The sequence below is a fragment of the Numida meleagris genome, chromosome 3 (genome assembly GCF_002078875.1).
Source record: "Numida meleagris isolate 19003 breed g44 Domestic line chromosome 3, NumMel1.0, whole genome shotgun sequence".
Lineage (NCBI taxonomy): Eukaryota > Metazoa > Chordata > Aves > Galliformes > Numididae > Numida > Numida meleagris.
Window position 1 is genome coordinate 34,923,179 of NC_034411.1, and position 16,759 is coordinate 34,939,937.

Here is a 16,759-nt window from a genome sequence, read left to right on the forward strand (position 1 = left end):
CAAGTGTCTTCACTCTTTCTTATCCCCTCCTGTTCCCAGTAGATTTTGCATCCTTTACAATGGATAAATTATACATGCAGAGTTTACTCTCCTAACCGAGCTTCGAGAATACCCCGGTGCCAGCCAAGGGAGCTGGTGCATGGGGGAATAGCCAGGAATGTTTAAAATAGTCTGGCCATGTGACTTCAGAGTTTGGAAAAAAAAATCCTTCCCTCCAGCATTTTAAATGTAAGTGAACTTTCTTTTATTGCAGGAGAGAGCCATGGGCTGCTCTGTGTGTGAGTTCTGGGCCAGGAGCTCTGGTTCCCCTCCTTCTCCCAGCTGTGGCTAGTGCCTGGGCACCCACATGTGCATCGCTCCCTGCTGCTTGCTGCAGCCCTGGGCAGCCCTGAGCAGGGACACACAGGCAATGCATGTCCTGGGTTGTGCAGGGGCCAGATGGGAGCTCCTCCTCATGTGCTGTCCCCCTTTGCCTGTCCTCATGTCCCCAGTGTGGTGGCACCCACCAGACCCAACCACTGTGCCTGTCCCAGGTCAGTGCTCCCACTCTTCCGGAGGCAGAGGGGCAGCTCTGTTAACGAACCTTTTAATTATGGCTACCAGCTTGTGCTACAGGCCTCTGAGTCTCATTTGAATGCAGGCAACTTTAAGCTCTTTTGGCAGTATGAAAGGGCCTCAGAGTGGATTCCAGTCACATGTGCACTTGCTTTTAGGCTCCAGCGCGGTGCCAGCGTGATGTAAAGGGGCCTCCGTCAGCCGGAGGATCAGGCCCCGCATATTTTACACTCTTTTGTAGCTTGCTGTGACTCTGCTTATCTCTAACAGTTAAAAACCGAGTGCCAATGGTCTACACGCTGGATACGTATCATGCAAAACCAAATATAGCACGGCTCAAGAACACTCTTTGCATAATGTACATATGTATTTCATTTATTTTTGTAAAAATTCTGCTTAAGCATATGGAAGGGAAGGAGTGATAACACTGCCTAGAGGCAGATATAATGTGGTCAGGCAATGTGCAAGCTTCCTCACACAGCTCGAGGAATGTGCTTGAGTGTGGAGTTGTTATGTGAGTCCTGGACAATTCCTAAGCAGCAAGTAGGTCATACAGATGACTGTGTGGTAGGGGTCTTCGTTCTCATAGGATGGTGGAGAGCCTCCAAATGCATTTCACCTGGGGCTGGTGTTTCTCTAACCCAGAGCTATGGATGTGCAAGACTCTGGCTGAAAATAACCACATAGATCCATATTTAGGAGCTTGCATGCATGGATTTCTCTTCAAACTTTTGGCTTGCCACATCTATGCTGTCCTACCAATGATTCTACAAACCCTCTATTTTACGTTGCATTTCAGAACCACTACAGCCAATTGCCAAAATAAAAAAAAAGAAGGTAAGATTAACAGAAAAAAAATACCTATGCTTAATAAAATTTAAACTTTTTTTTTTTTTTTTTAATTATTATCCCTGCACAGGGACAACCAGACCCCAGTGAGAAATGCTGAGAGGTGTTTGTTTGAAGAACTGGCTTCAGACAAGCTTTGGTCATCTCCAAATGTGCCTTTGTCCATGCTGCTTTTTCCTACTTTCCTTTCAGGCAGATGAAACCATATTTCTGATAAAAGGAGTGGCTGCTGCTAGAGGTTGGGGTGTATCCTGTGTTTGCTGTGAATTGTGCATTCTTTCGCATCCAGCACTGTAGGAGCGTGGGCCTCTCTTTGACGCTGTGCTGGATGTTACCAGCTTCTGAGTGCTTGGCCAAAGCCATTCCCAAACCTCCAGGCCCTTGGCCAAGCCTGGCGGCATAGCTATGCCGGGGGATACTCCCATGTAAAACTCATTAAAAAGTGAGATGTGAAGAGCGCACCTAAGCTACGCTGAAGTCAGCGGGCCCTTGGCTTGAGCTACTGGCAGGGTCAAGGTCTGAACAGCTCAAAGAGAAGGGAAGGGAGAAGAAAGAGGTACAAAAATACCGGCATGTGATTACTCATGGGCATAGGTGCAGGTTTAACTCGTGGACATTCGTTTTATCTATGAGTTTGCTTAGATTTTAGCTCCCAGGCTTTGTTTTAGAAACTGGGGGATTCTTGTGCGCGGTGTTATCTCACTGGCATAGGAGCACCTTCTGCTGAGAAGCTGCTTTGAAGAAGCAATTAGAAAGACTGATCTGAATGAGAAGAGATTGAAGCAGAGGCATTCTAAGAGGACAAAGAGCTGTGAAAGTGCACAAATATGTAACAGAGGAATCAGCGTCTAACAACAAAATACATTTTTGTGTCATGCTCTCCCTTTCTATCTCAAGACAAATTTTAATCTTATTTTTTTACTGATACAGTTTGATTTTCTTGATATAGTCTTAGGCAGCTGTAACTGAGAATAAATTAGATCTTGGTTTGCTAACAGGGGCCCTGACCAAGGGAGCAGTTGAGCACACACTTAGCATGAAGTACAGGAGTTGTTCCCCCACATCAGTGGTGCTATGCCTGGGCTTTAAGCTCAGCATCTTTTCACGTATTTGGAGTGTACAGTTCACAAGAGCTGGTCTCTAACCTCCTCCCTTTTCCCACTTTTGTACATCAAACCTTCAGATATTTTCATGTGAAAACAAGAAGGGTTGCAAAGGGAAGTATTACCACTTTTCTACCTTCCTCTGAGAAAAACTGGCCTCCAGCCTGTGAGGTGAGTCTCAGTTTCGGACAACTCCTTTGCTTACCCCCGTCCCCATAGCTCTGCATGAGCATGGTTATGCCTGCAAGGGAGGGAATTAGAGCAAGGTGTCTGTGGGAAGACTGTGCCTCCCTGCACTGCACAGCGGATGGGATGGAAGGACTGGATTTTAATTTAAACACTTAATTTTGAGGGAAGTAATAAAGCAGAATAGAAAGTGAAGATGTATGTGCCCAAGAAACCTTCTGAAATGTCTCCTATTTTTAGAATGCTTTGCAAATGCTTTTCATGCAAATGTATACGCACGTATACATACTTATGTATATCACTGTTATGTAAATCAGAGCTGGTTTCTTATTGACTGTGTTAAGAAGCTTTGAAAAGGCTGTGACATTTCCTTTTCTGCAAAGGAGTTTTTGTTTTTAAAGAAATAATTGAACCCGTGTGTCATAAAGGTGTTTGGAAGCAGCCAGGCTCTGATAGCTGTATTCATGCTGAATGCGATCTCATTGAGCGAGCGGTCCGCTGCAGTGCTGCGCTGAATGCTGATCAACTTCCAGTTGCTCTCTCAGACCTCATGCCTGCTTATGGCAGCCAGCAGAGCTCCACCCAAAGTGTTTACAGGTGACAGCTTGCAGAGCCACCTCCCTGAGGTGCATTGCAGAGCTGGAGAGCCCGAGGAGCAAGGCAGGCTTTGCAGATGGTCTCACTGAACATTCCCCTGCAAACAGGGCACCAGAGGGGATGGAAGAGAGACGTAACAGAAACTTGCTCTGTCTCCCCACACTGCCAAAAAGCAAAGATCTGGCCCGTGGAGCCACAGGACAGCCATCACTTGTGGTGCACAGTCACACCAAGCCTCATGCCCTTTCTGTGTGTGATGCTGCAGCCGCATCTCCAGTGATGGCACTGGGTGGGGTCTGGAGCATCCGTGCACAGGGAGCCCAGCACCCAACTTGCTGGGGTGCCTTTGGAGGGAAAATTCCATTCTCCAAACCACCATGTGGGCCTCCATCCTGCTGGCAAGCTGTCAGGAGATGACTATTGCGGACCTCTTTGGTGCAAAACCTCTTATAAAGTCATCAAAGCCCAGCGGGAAGCCAAGAATTCCTGAGGCTGGATTGCATCCCAGAGTGTCCAGTAAGCAAAGATGTACATTACGTGTATGCCTAAAATGGAAACGTGAGCTGGTGCTTACTTCTACATCTTCAAAGGCAGCAGCCACCAGATCCTCTCTGGAGCCCAAATGCTGGTCCCTGCCCACGGCCCTCGGTGCCGGCTGGGATCAAAGGTGAGCACCAGGTCCCAGGCCACCGGCACGGGAGCATCTGTGGAGCAGCAGCCAGATGGGAAGAGCTGCAAATAGAAGGAGCGGCTCCACCGCATCTGTATGACGATGAAAACATGCAGCAGTCGGAAAACATCTTGGCAAATCTGATTTTCTTTCTGGAAGTGGAAGGATGTTTCTTAGTAGCAGCTTCTGCCCATGTCCGTCAGCTGCTTTATGTGACTTTCCTTTTCACTTTCAGCTGTCTGTTCTGAATGCCAAAGGAAATGAAAAGGGATTATTTTACACCCAAGTCGTATATCCCTTAAGAAAGGGAGCACCCTGCTGTGCCAGCTAGTGGTTTCTATACAGTGGCAAGACATAGAAAACAGACACTGACTTTTCAAAGTAAAACTCTCCAGGGAGTTACTGCTCTCCCTGAGGAAATACCATTTACTGTGCACCAACTCCATTTGTTCGAGGGACACTTTTAGCATGTTTCCCAGATTTTAATGCAGTTCAGGTTGTCACAGCACAGGAAGGTAGGAGCTGCCTTTGGTGAGTATGAACAACGGGCTCAAAGACTGGGTTTTGTGGTTATGAGGATTGTTTACTTAGGAAGATCAATGAATGAGCAGGCAGTGTGGACCAGTGAGGTAAGTGAGGCAGAGCAGTGGTGTCCTCTCACCACCGCCGTCTCTCCTGATGTACTCAGACAGGAGGCAGGAGGGACAATCATTGGCATGCTGGAATTCCACTGGGATTTCAGCCCTGAGCTCCAGCCAAAGAGGTGAAACCAAGCTGTTTCCATGTCATCTGCATTTGCTGAGTATTCATCCCTCCTGCTCATAAAGGAAAACAAAAAAAAAAAAAAAAAGGAAAAGAGAAGAAAGAAAGCCTCACACTTTCTGTGGCATCTCAAGCTGGGGGGAAAGGCCAAGATAAATGGATACTTTCAAGGTCATTAGCTTGTGGAGCTCAGTTTGTATCGCCCTGCCAAAGCTCTGCTTGGAGAGGTTATAAATGTATTTCGACAGGAGCAGGGAGCTCATTGTTGGAGTTTGGATCCTCTGCTTGGCTGACAGTGAAAAATCCCAGTTCTGATGAAGCAGCCCCCCTCCCGCTTGGAAGATCTTTTGTCTATTCATCTGCAGCAGAGAACACAATGAATTAGATGTGCAATCGAAGATATCACAATGCCTTGCCAGTATGGATGCCACCATCAGAAATGCCTCTGGGAAGCTGACCTTCCCGGCGGCCTACCATAAGGAACGCAAAGGCAAGCCTTGTTTGCTGTCCTAGGAAATTACCTTGAAATGATGACCAGCCCTCTCCATCTCACCAGCCAGCATCCCTACGGGCTGTGGTGGAGGGACAGAGGAAGGGACAGAGCCAGAAATGCAGGGTGTTGGGCAAGGCACTGCTCCTCTCCCCGGCAGACACTGGTGCCACCCCATGCCAAAGCATGGCATGTGGGTGTTTCACAGAGTGCCTGATGATGTGTGAGTGAGCAGCTGAGCTGGCTACCACCCTGCTTTACTGTCCACATTTCTTCTGCCTTTTCTGACTACTTTGCCACCCAGCAGCGATGCTGGGCTCAGAATGGCTGCACTGAAGGGCACGCAGTGTGTCACTTTGTCATCCACATGTATACCTGGAGCTCTCAGTCAGGGTCAGCATCCTTCAGCCTCCTTGACCTGCCCGAAGGCTGTATATCATGCTATGTGAGACCCATGTAAAGTCTTCCTTCAAAACCAAGATTTCTCAATTTCTCCAGATGCAGGCTGGTTTTGCTTGGCACATGGATGCTGCTCCCGGCGTTATGGGCTCCACAGGTGCCAAGGGACTCAGAAGTACTGCAGATAAATTGCTATTTAGGGTCAATGCCACAGGCTGAAATGGATAGAAAATTCCATCTATTTGGTGCACAGTCAAGCCAGATGTTTTATAGCCTCTGGTGGAATATCAGTAGACGTATTTCACAGCAGTAAAGGTCAAAGATGGACTCTAAAATAAGTGGAGCCAGCATTTTTGATGGCTCTCAGATTAGAGGAATATTTACTGGCAGAGAATATCTGCAGAACAAGAACATCTCAGTCAAGAGCTGGAGAAGACTTTCAGCAACAGCCAGCACCTCTCAGAGCCTGCCAGGTCTCCCTGAACCTTGAGCAAAAATGGAGGGCCCACAGTGCCTCCCTGGCACAGGAGGACTTCTCTCTCTCCTTCCAGGGCACGAAAGGCATCTGAGCTGAGTCCCTTTCCCCCTTGACTGCACCCAGCTGAAGTGAGTTCCTTGGGAAGTGATTTCTGCTCATCATTTCCAGGCTGTGAAACTGAAGTACAGGAAACCTGGGAGCTGCAGCTTCTGGGGTCTCCATGGCCCCTCCTTCCCACAGCCCACCGAGCCTGCAAGGCCTGCACCTGCCTGGGTGCTGTGGGGAGATGCCTTCCAGGCTCTTTCTCCTACCACCTCCAGAAGCAAAGCCCCAAGGGTCTCCCAGAAGTGGCTGCTCTATAGCAATGCCTCAGCATAGAGCAACTAGCATTTATTCCCACTTATTCACAGCAGGCTTTGCAGGACAGTCAGAGAGATCTGAGATTTAACTGCCACAGGTCCATTTGGCTACAGAACTTACCCCCAGGATAATCTTCTCTGTATGTTTTAGTTAATATAAGAACTATCCCCAAGCCTATATAGAGTAAGAGCTGCAATAATACAATTTGAGAGTGGACAGGGCATGAATTAGTGGTGCTCCTTCAGAGGTATTTCTTAAATGGCACACAGGAATACTTAGAACAGATGTTATATTGCTTTTAGAGAACAAAAATGGGTCAGACTTTACAGCGAAGTCTCTAACCATTGCGTAGTCTCTGCTGTCCTATATTTCTCAGGATGGAACCATGAAGCACTCACTCTCCTGATCCAGCTGTCTGAAGCAACCCTGGTGTGCAGGAGGGACATATCCCTCTAGGAACCATGGGCAGGTGGGGTGGCAAGTTGTGCCTGGGCCTGGGCATCTCTGCCTTTGTTAGTGGTGGGGAGGTGGGGAGGAGGTTGGGAGGCAGCCATGGGGCTCTCTAAGGTTGGCCCAGCAGCCCGGCCAGTGGGAGCATGAGAGGTCGTGCCTGTTCGCTGGTGTCCTGGGACAACCTGGGGACTGAACCATGTCAAGCTAATAATTTGCTGTTACAGAAGATCTTCCTGAAAAAGCAACCTCCCTTTGTATGACTTTTGTTGGAAAATGAGGTTTCCCTGTGTAGCAATGGTTAAAAGACATACTCATGCTCCATGTAACTGCATCTCTGTGCTGACCATAGGCAGCCAAATTGCATCACAGGGCTTGCTGATACCCGTGGAAGCCTCACCAATCTATGTGCTTTAAATAAACTGACCTAAAATGTCCTAGTAGCAAGACATCCAGCCAGAAAAAGGCCAAAGAGTAGCAGAAAGCTTACCATGGCAGGCAACAATGCAAAATAACTCAGCCATTCAAAACCATTCATTGTTCACGTCAGCCCTTGATTAATAGGCGCTTAAATTAAGTTTTGTTTGTTTGTTTGTTTGTTCTGGGATTAGCTGCTTTGCTTGGAAGGAACACAAGCCCCCCACAAGGTAAAGAGGGGTGACGCAGGCTTCTGGCTCTCCTGTACTCTCACCTGCCTGAGAAGTGAAGGAGTCTTGTGGGGCTGTGACTGCCAGGATAGCTGTTCTTTGGTGAGTGACAATGCAGTGGACGGAAGGCCTTGGGACTTCCCCTGATCCTTCAGAACCAGTCCTCGGAGGTAATGCCAGGCTCTGAGTGCTTTGCTGGAACAAAAGTTGGACGCGCTTCCCATTGCGGTGAGGGGAACAGAAATTAAACTTCATGAACTTGAACAAAAGACAAATCACTGGGAGGGGAGAGGAGAGGGAAAGGGAGTGAAACTACAGACAATTAGTACTGTACAGGCTCTGATAGATCATTAATGAGGGATAATATCCAATTAAGGAGGAGGATGGAAAATCTGGGGAATGCCTGTACATATTCCAGTAAATTGCTCACAGATCCTCCCTATTCCCCTCTCCATCTCTGATGATCATCTAAATGGGAAGAAAATGTTGGAGTGAAATAGAGTTGATGGAAATATCTGGAGCCCCCAGGCAGGTGGCTGTCTTCCCGGATGTCCTGGGAGCACGGCCCCGGTCACATGCCTCATCAGAAATGCACGAACTGAAGGGTGCGCGAGAGGCAGCCTGGAAGGCTCTGGCAATGATTTAACTCAATTATAGTCTGTGGGAGGGCTCAGCTTCACATCATGAGGCAAACACAGGGTGAGTAACTGATATAAGACCGAACGGCACTTTCCTTGTGCCTTTTGTCTTTAGAGTGGCAGGAGGTGGATAATATTCCTGCATTGGCATGGCAAGGCTGGAGCTCGGGAGACTGTGGTAAAGCATTAAGGCTTTTTTGTTGTCAGAAAGGTCATCAGCAACTTGGAAATGCAGATTTCCTTCTAACAGGAAGCCTCTTTTTTAAACTTTCTACCCATCTCAGCGTTTCTTTAAATGGAACTGTTAGTCCTGTTGATGTGACCTAAATCAGCAATGTCCTGCATAGGAAAGAGAAATAATTCACAGTCCCCAGTGTCTCAGAAACACTTGTTTGGATTGACAGAGCAAAGATCTGTTTCCAGAGAGCCTCCTATAAAAATAGCTGGTAGCAATTTTCAGAACTTCTGAATTGTCTGGTTTTGGTGTTTTTGTGGGCTTTTTTTTTTTTTTATAATATCTTTTATTTTTAAGCTAAAACAAAACAAAGCAAAGCAAACAAACAACAACAAACAAAAAACAAATAAAAACCCAAACTTTAATTTTGTCAGCAGTATTGTTTTCTATCTAGCACCTATGTCCTTTTATTTTTTTATTTAGCACCTTTCTTCAAGTGATTCTCAAAGCAGCATTGGGAGTAAAACTAAGTCAATTTGTTTCAGTCGATGCACCTGATGTATGTCAGGAGAGCTGGAGGAAATTCTGAGACTTTTCAGGAATTCTGTAGTCTTTTCCAAACACCAGTAAGTCCCTTTTCCTCTCAAGCTCTAAGACTAAATTCTGTCTCCACTGTTGCAGTAAGGAACAGGGACAATTACATGCCTGCATTTACAAATGGTTTCTAAACAGCATAATCACTGAGCTCCCAAAGGTCTGAAAGATGGGGCTTCGCTTGCTCTCTCCATTGCTTCTTTCCACCACAGAATTACATATAATATACATATCCCTTTCACAGTGTTTACAACTGGTGGTTATTGTACCTGCAGAAGTTACAGATCCCGTTTTTCCCAGGACAGTGCTGTTGGTGTGCGCAAAGGCACAATACAGGCAAGATTAATATCAGCTTCTGCTTTGCCATTCCAAGCCCCTGCTAAGTGTAAATAATATTTTAGCAAAGATCTTGATGCATCATGATCTATTGTGTTGCAGTGATGATGCTGCTTGTTATGTCTTTAGCAGTGATTTATCATCCTCTGCAATGACACAAATCACGGATGGCTCATGACACTCCAGGATGTATGATCTCTTAGTGGTGGCAGTGATGAATTCTGCGCTTAGATCATAACATTTTGAAACCTGGGATGTGGAGCTGATCCTTTGCTTTTTTCTTTTAAAAGGTACCTAAAGCAATAAAATCCTCTCTTTGTTAACAATACGTCGAGGAGCACATCTCTCCCTTTCACGATAGCTTGTTATGGTTCATTCTAGCTAAGCCTCAAATGGTTATCAGGCAACTCTGGATTACTCATTCCTTTTGCTTTTCCCTCTACTATCTTCTAACCTTTAATGTCCTCCTCCTGCATTCTGGTCCCAGGGACATATTTTGAAATTCTGCTGCATGTATAATGAGTATAAAATGTTCCTCTCGGAGCTGGAGAAAGCTCAGATGTTTGGGTACAGTAGGCCCGTTCCGACACAACAAGCCTACGCTCAAGCTGTGATCCCAACAGAGAAGAAAGCTCTTCAGGTCTGAGCTGCTCTCCTCCAGTGAGCTGCAGCCCTGCCGGCTCCGCTCCCAGGAAGTGGAAGCACTTGCTCTTGTTTATTTTTATCTGAAACATCTCAGGTAAGAGAGGATGGAATGGGGAGGGGGAGTGTCAGAGCCTCATTCTTCACTGCTGGGTCCCTCCTGCTGTCAGGACAGGGTGCTTCTACCTTGGGAAATTCATAAATTATGGGAAGATTTCCGATTTGGGGATTTTAGCAATGAAAAAAGAGATGTTAATGTCAAAGGAAAAAAAAAAAAAAAGTAAAAAAGAAATTCCCTAGCGATAAGACAGGGTCAAGTGGTTCCCTCCATGGTGACCCCCACAGGTACTGGCACCCCGGGCTCAGGCCGCAGCCCAGTGGAGGTGGTGATAGGTCCTGGTCAGCCATCCTCCATGGGGATGACAGCGATCAAGTGGGGCCTAGCGCACCTCTGGGGACACCTGGGTTTGCCCCAATCCCCCATCTTCATTGTCACTGCCTGCAGGCTCTGAGGAGGCTCGTCACCACTTGATGGAGCACAAGAGGTGAGCGAGGAGAGCTGAGGAATCCTCATGGGATGCTGGGCTGGCTGGCTGTCCTGGCCTGGGCCCCAGCATGGCTTCCAGGGAGCCCATTAATAACCCAGATCCTGCTCATGGGGATGGGACGCCTCAGGATGCCCTATCACTTGGTGCCAGCCCCCTCGGTTGCAGCTGCTGCCCACCAGCAGGGGCCTGGGCAGCCGCCAGCCTTACAGGTGCTCTGCCAGCCAGCGGTGCCCTGCCAGCCAAGAAGTCCTTGGTGGATGGATCCACACCAGCACCGTCCATGTTACAGGGCAGAGGCAGCCTCTCAGCATTGTGGCACTGCCACCACAGCAGCTAGGGCAAGGGACAGTGCAGGACACCAGTGCAGCAACTCAAGGCAACATCTCCTCAGGTGTGCCCAGAGGACTGAGGTGCTGTGCCCCAACCTGTCTCTGCAGGACATGACCAGCCTGGCCACTTCAAGGCTGTAGCGTGCTTGGAGTTGGCTGCATGTGGCTGATGGTCCATCCCATGGTAAAATCTCAGGGAAGTGGTGTTTCTGGCCTTCTCATTTCCCTGGAGGAGTCCTCAGCCAGTCCGCCAACCATAAGAATTCACTTCTGAAGAGAAGACGGCTCATTTTAAGGAAGGAGATTTTTCTAAAACCTAACAAAATAAGAACTGTAATTATCAGCCAGAGACAGCAAAGCATTGTGGAAAATATTAACTCCAGTAGTGAATGTTCAGCCATGTTACGATGTAACAAACCAAGATTCTAGAAAAGAAAATCTTAGGCTATGCTTTAGAGCTCATTAGTGCCTATGTTTTCTGTAATTCATTGCATGATATGACATCAAGATATAATATTGCTGCAACAGGCAATGTTCCCTAAGAAGAGAGTTATAATGAGCAAGACACAAATGCATTGTAATACATACTTTCTAGGTTACATGCTCTGGAGCGGTCAGCTATGAAAATCCATAGTGGCCATTCAGACTGAGCCCTTCCTTATTACTGGTCCTAAATGTCCATTTATAGAAAGGGAAACATTTATCTGTAGCTTGCAAAGGTGAGAGAAGCCATTTCAGCTACACCTTCTCATGGTATCACATTTCTTTAGTTTCCAGGGCATAGATGTGGTTGTCACTGAAATTCTCAACAGTGGGGATTTTACACAGATAATACATTTATCACATCTAGCACTCAGTAAGTATAAATATCTCTTTGAAACTTAGGGAGATGCACCAAGAACAACCTTATTTCTTTTCATATGTAACAGGAAGGACTATGTGACTGAGCGTGTGCATTGGAAGTATGAATAATTGAATTTGATAAAAAAATAAAATAGATGATACTGACCAAAACTGGATTAGAATTTAAAAGTCTAGAAGTGGTTTGACTCAGGTGAAGAAAATAAAACAATTTCCTAAGCCAAAATAATTACAATAAAATTAATAATGAAAATCAATTGTATTCCAACTAGTAAAAGTTGGAATTGTGAAGCAGATCAAAGTGCTTCTATAAGCCAATATCTCAGCAGCTAGGGCAGCCTTCTGGCATGGAGGGCTCACGCTGACATTCTGTATTCTCCTGTGTGCTGAAGAAATATGGAGCTGCACCACAGCCCTCTTCAGACAATACCCTGTGCACTCGTTTGCAAGTTCAGCTGAAGCTGTGTCTCCGTGTCCTCAATGGCTGGACCTTAAATAAAAGAGCCTTTTACCTTAAGTAAAAGAGGATCCCTTGTTCTTGATTTTATAGGAAGCTCCTTTTGTAATACATGTCTCAGTCTTCTCAATGTGCTAAAACATCTAACGCTGGAAATAAGTCAATGAATTTGTCCACCAACTTCTGACGTGTTGGTTTCAGCTGCAAGTCTCTAGAAAATTTGACTTCAACTTGCAAATACGTTCAAGCTGCCCTGACATACCATTTGTGGAAGCCCTTGCTGTTTTCCAGAATATTACATGACGATGCCAAGGATGGTGAGGACAATAAGAGAAATTATAACAGTTGTTATTATTCAGATAACTGTACTTCTAGTTTCTTATTTCTTCTTTTACACTGCTTTTTTACTGCTTTCTAGTTCTTTACCTTGCTTCAACATATCATTTTACACCTACTTTGCTATTTATTTTGCTTCCTCCTTTACACCACTGTACACGATGATGCCCTCATCTCTTTATAGATCTCGGAGTGTACAGCTCAACTTCTTTTTGTATTGCCTGGTCCAAATTCTTCACAGCATTACTCCTGCTTCCCCTGGGTGCAACACCAATGAAATCAGTACATGAACACAGAGTGTAACCCTATGGAAAAGCAGTGCTCTTATCTGTATAATGTCTTGATATACATTTTTTGTTTCATAATGTCTTTCTCTGCACATATCCTTTTTTTAGGTTCCTTTTTTTAAAAAAAATCTTTTTTCTTTCTGTGCACCTTCTTTTATAAACCTGGCTTCTTTACATTCAGTAGCCATCACTGTGATCTATCTGATCTAGACAGCTGTGCCGAGACATAGGATTTTGAAATATTGCTGTAAAAAACTGGAAGCTTTTTGCCACACTTGTATTCATTTTAGTGGTTATCACTGTAACAGTTAACAAAAGACACAAAGACATCCATACCCAAAACACAGCATATGAAGATTTAATTTTTTTTTTCAAATGGCACATACATTTAAATAGCTACTACTTCTCCCATTTGGCAAGGCCATTGTTGTGGCTAATGTATGTATTTCTGAAAACAATGATACGTTTCCAATACTTTCTTCCACAATTTTTTTCAATGAGCAATAAAGGAGGTTGAGGTGGGATGTGTTTTATCCCACCACATTATATCATTCCTCTTTTTCCTCTTTGTTGGATGGCAATCAGGAACCCTCATGCCAAGCTTGGGAAGCAACAGCATCTGGCTCCTTGGCAGATTCTGCAGGCGGTCTTGTTGCCAGCCTTTAAGCTGTGTCTGGGTCTGCTGCATGGTTTGGCTGCAGATGGGCTCTCTGGGTTGCCTTGTGCTTATGGGTGCCAGTTTTGGCTTACCTTTGATTCTGAGGACTTTACTCATTTTTATTCATTTGTGAATAAGGACCCATCCAAATGCTTCATGAAACCAATATCAAAGTGTGCCGATATTTAAAATGAAAAGGGAAGGAGGCCGCTTCCCTTCCCCCTCCCCTCCCCAGGATGAAACATTATAATAGCATCTGCAAATGGATCTGGATCTATCAGTATTTCCATTATAAATCAGAGGCTTAGAGCTCAGCCATGAATATTCCTCCCAGAACGAAATGCAATGCTGCCGTTAGTATGAAAATAGCACCGAAGGTTTTTCAGACCACCTAGGCATTCCCACACTTGGTTTTCCCTCCTCCAAGGGAGATCATTTTAAAGACGTGACAGTCTAACATTGAACACATGTCCAAAAACTTCTGTGCAACAAAAATTGTTTCTTGCTGGTGTTTCTGGAAGCTGAGGTTCAATGCAATTTTGGAGTCACTTCCAAACCCAAGAATGGAAGAAAATCTATGAAATCAGAGAATCAGTGCATACCGAGCTGTGGCCGTGAATGCAATCCTCTGCAACCATGATCCGTAGACCCTGCAGGCTGGGAGGATGCAGCAGAGAAGCTGTTTCCATGTCTCCTGCACTGAGCTAGAGAGGTCATAGCTCAGACCCTGTCTGGCCACCCTTCTGCCAGGTTTGGGCACCCTGATGGGAGCTGCCTCTCCCAAAGAGGTGTGGGGAGAGGGGGATGCAGGAGGCTAATCGGAGGTGTCAGGCTGCGCAGCAGCAAGCGAGGCAGGGGGTAGCCCAGTGCCTCTGCCCAGCCAGTCAGGGCTGATACTGCTCGGCACAGATGGCTGAGGGGGCTGCCCAGTGACCAAATTAAGCCTTCAAAACACAACGCGACTTCTCGTGTTTTGGAAGGAGCCTTTCTGGCCCCCAGATCCCGGTGTCTGCACCTCCCTACCTGTCCTGCTAGACAAGGAAGGGGTGCTTGCAGTCATCTTGAGACAGGGCCTTGGGGCAGCTTGATTTCTTGGGAAGTAGCATTCCCACTGCATCAGGAAGGATGTGAGGACTAGGTGTCTTGGAGACATCAGGTGGGTTGGGGCTGGAGGAGGCGGGTGAGCGTAAGGAGCTTGTTGGCACCCTGCTAGAGTGCGCATACGGTAATATAGGCGATGGTGCTTGGGGACCAGGACTCTTCCTGTGCCTACAAATGGGCCCTCTCAGTAATGCTGGATGCTGGGCAGAGCTGGGTCACAGCTGGCTGTGCTGATTCCCAACATGACCCTGTTTCCCCGCTGAGTGTTTCTCAGCACACAGAGCAGCCTCCGAGCAGCCAGCCAGGCACTGGGGAGAGTGCATGGCAAAACCGCTCCTGATTACAGCAGGATCCACAACGTTCCAATGCTAATAATAACAAAAGGAAATTTAAAACAAAATTCAAAAGAGCATACATTTTCAGAATTTTCCTCTTTGCTATGCTCTATGCAAAATGCCACTGCATGGAATATTTTCCCTATGTATAATATACTGGTGGAGTAGTCACATCAGTGACACATACTATTACACAAAATCTAACCAAACATAATGAAACATTCAAAACAGCGGCGTCCTCATGTCCCTTGCTCCGTTTTTTAAACCTATCTTTTCTGTATTTAGGAAAAAGGTTTCTTTTCTCTTCTTTCCATATTTCCCTGCAGTCTATAGACAGTCTCTGCATGTGATTTATAACATTCTTTCCTGTGCAATCTCTTCCAAGAGTCATCTTTTCGCAGTTCTTTGTAACAGTCTTTCTTGCAATCTTATGTTCTTGCAGTCTTCCTTAAATGAATCAAGGCAGGATGTCAAATATGCAGTCTAATGGCTGGCACCTTCCACCCTGCACTCCTCCCTTTCTTGTTACCAACGAGGGCAAGAAAAGTTAAATCACGACAAAATTGTTATATGTTCTCTTTTGCAGGCTACTTGGGGAGAGGTGAGGATTCACCTTCAAAAAAAGGATTGTTCCTGTTCTGGTGAAGGACTTGAGCGCCAATGCAGCTCTAAGCATGGGAGGAAGTTACATGTGTTTCATGAGATGGCTCACCTTTAAAATTAAAGTACTTAATAACTTTCAAATGTCAGGTCTCATTATTGCATGTCGGTCAGAACCTTGTCTAAAGTTCATTTGATTTTTGGCTGGTAAGAGCACACATTGCAGATCAAAATAATAACCTAATAACTAGTTAGGATTTTTAATGTGAACCTCTCCCCTCTCCGGTGTGAGTGCTAAGAGAATTTGTCAGGAAATCACACACTAGCAATAAAAATACACAAGAATATTATCTCCAAAAAGATTCCAACATGAGTAAAGGTGAGGGTCCCAATAAATAGAAAAGGTCAAAAAACAGATTTGGTGAAAATTTGTTTAAATTCCATCTGATTTCTCTTTCCATGCTGTCTCTTGTGCATTTTGCTTAGGGAAATGATGGTTGTCTATTGTTGGAGTGGTTAGTTATTCTTTGTAATGTCCGTCTGCACATAAAAACATGACTGTTTATATGGTCACGTCAGTATTTCCTTGTTTACTGTTCTCTTTGACGAGTTTCACCCATCCAAAGGAAAACAGAAGGATTAATGTGTGGTTTAGGTGATCGGCTGAATACCATGAGGGCTGAATGGCAAATAGGAAACTGTCAGCTCAAACAGCTCATAAATTAGGCACAAGATGAAAATCTTGACCCTAAATCATTGGCAGCCAGAAGTAAAAATATACCAAAAAGTTATGAACATGCTCAACACAGCTCTGGCTGGTCCGTCAACCATTCACCAACAGAAGTGCTACATCTATGGGAAACGATATTTGAACAAATAATGTTACTATTGCTGGCTCTGCTGTGCGTGACTCCCACCTCACAGAGGAGGACTAGGCAGGGATCACAGCCCTGAGTTTAGATCACATCGGAGATGCTCTGCTGTACCAGTCAGAGATGTGTACTGCCTGTTCAGAGCCACCTCTTCCTCCTCAGGTCATTGCAATGAATATGAGCATAAATGTACAGGATTCAGTCACTGTTGCTGGTGTTTTGCTAGGGACCTAGGCACTGTGGTTGACAAAGGCATCTTTATTGCTGTCTCACCATCCAGTTTCTAGTGGGCCTAGGAGCACAGCACAAAAGCTCTCATCCCGCTTGGCTAGACTTTTTCTCACTGGAGGCCGTGGACTGAATGGGCACAGGGGATGAATCCTCCTCTGAAAGCTTACAGATCAAGAGTGAGGTGTGTTGGAAGAGCAATGCCATATGCCTTCA

General features: G+C 45.8%; 1 long non-coding RNA gene across 1 annotated transcript; it reads left to right on the forward strand.

Annotated features, from left to right (window-relative positions):
- LOC110396930 lies at positions 1,497-15,581 on the forward strand. Its single transcript, XR_002437373.1, has 3 exons — positions 1,497-11,664; positions 12,328-12,443; positions 15,430-15,581. It is a non-coding gene; the product is annotated as an uncharacterized LOC110396930 (long non-coding RNA).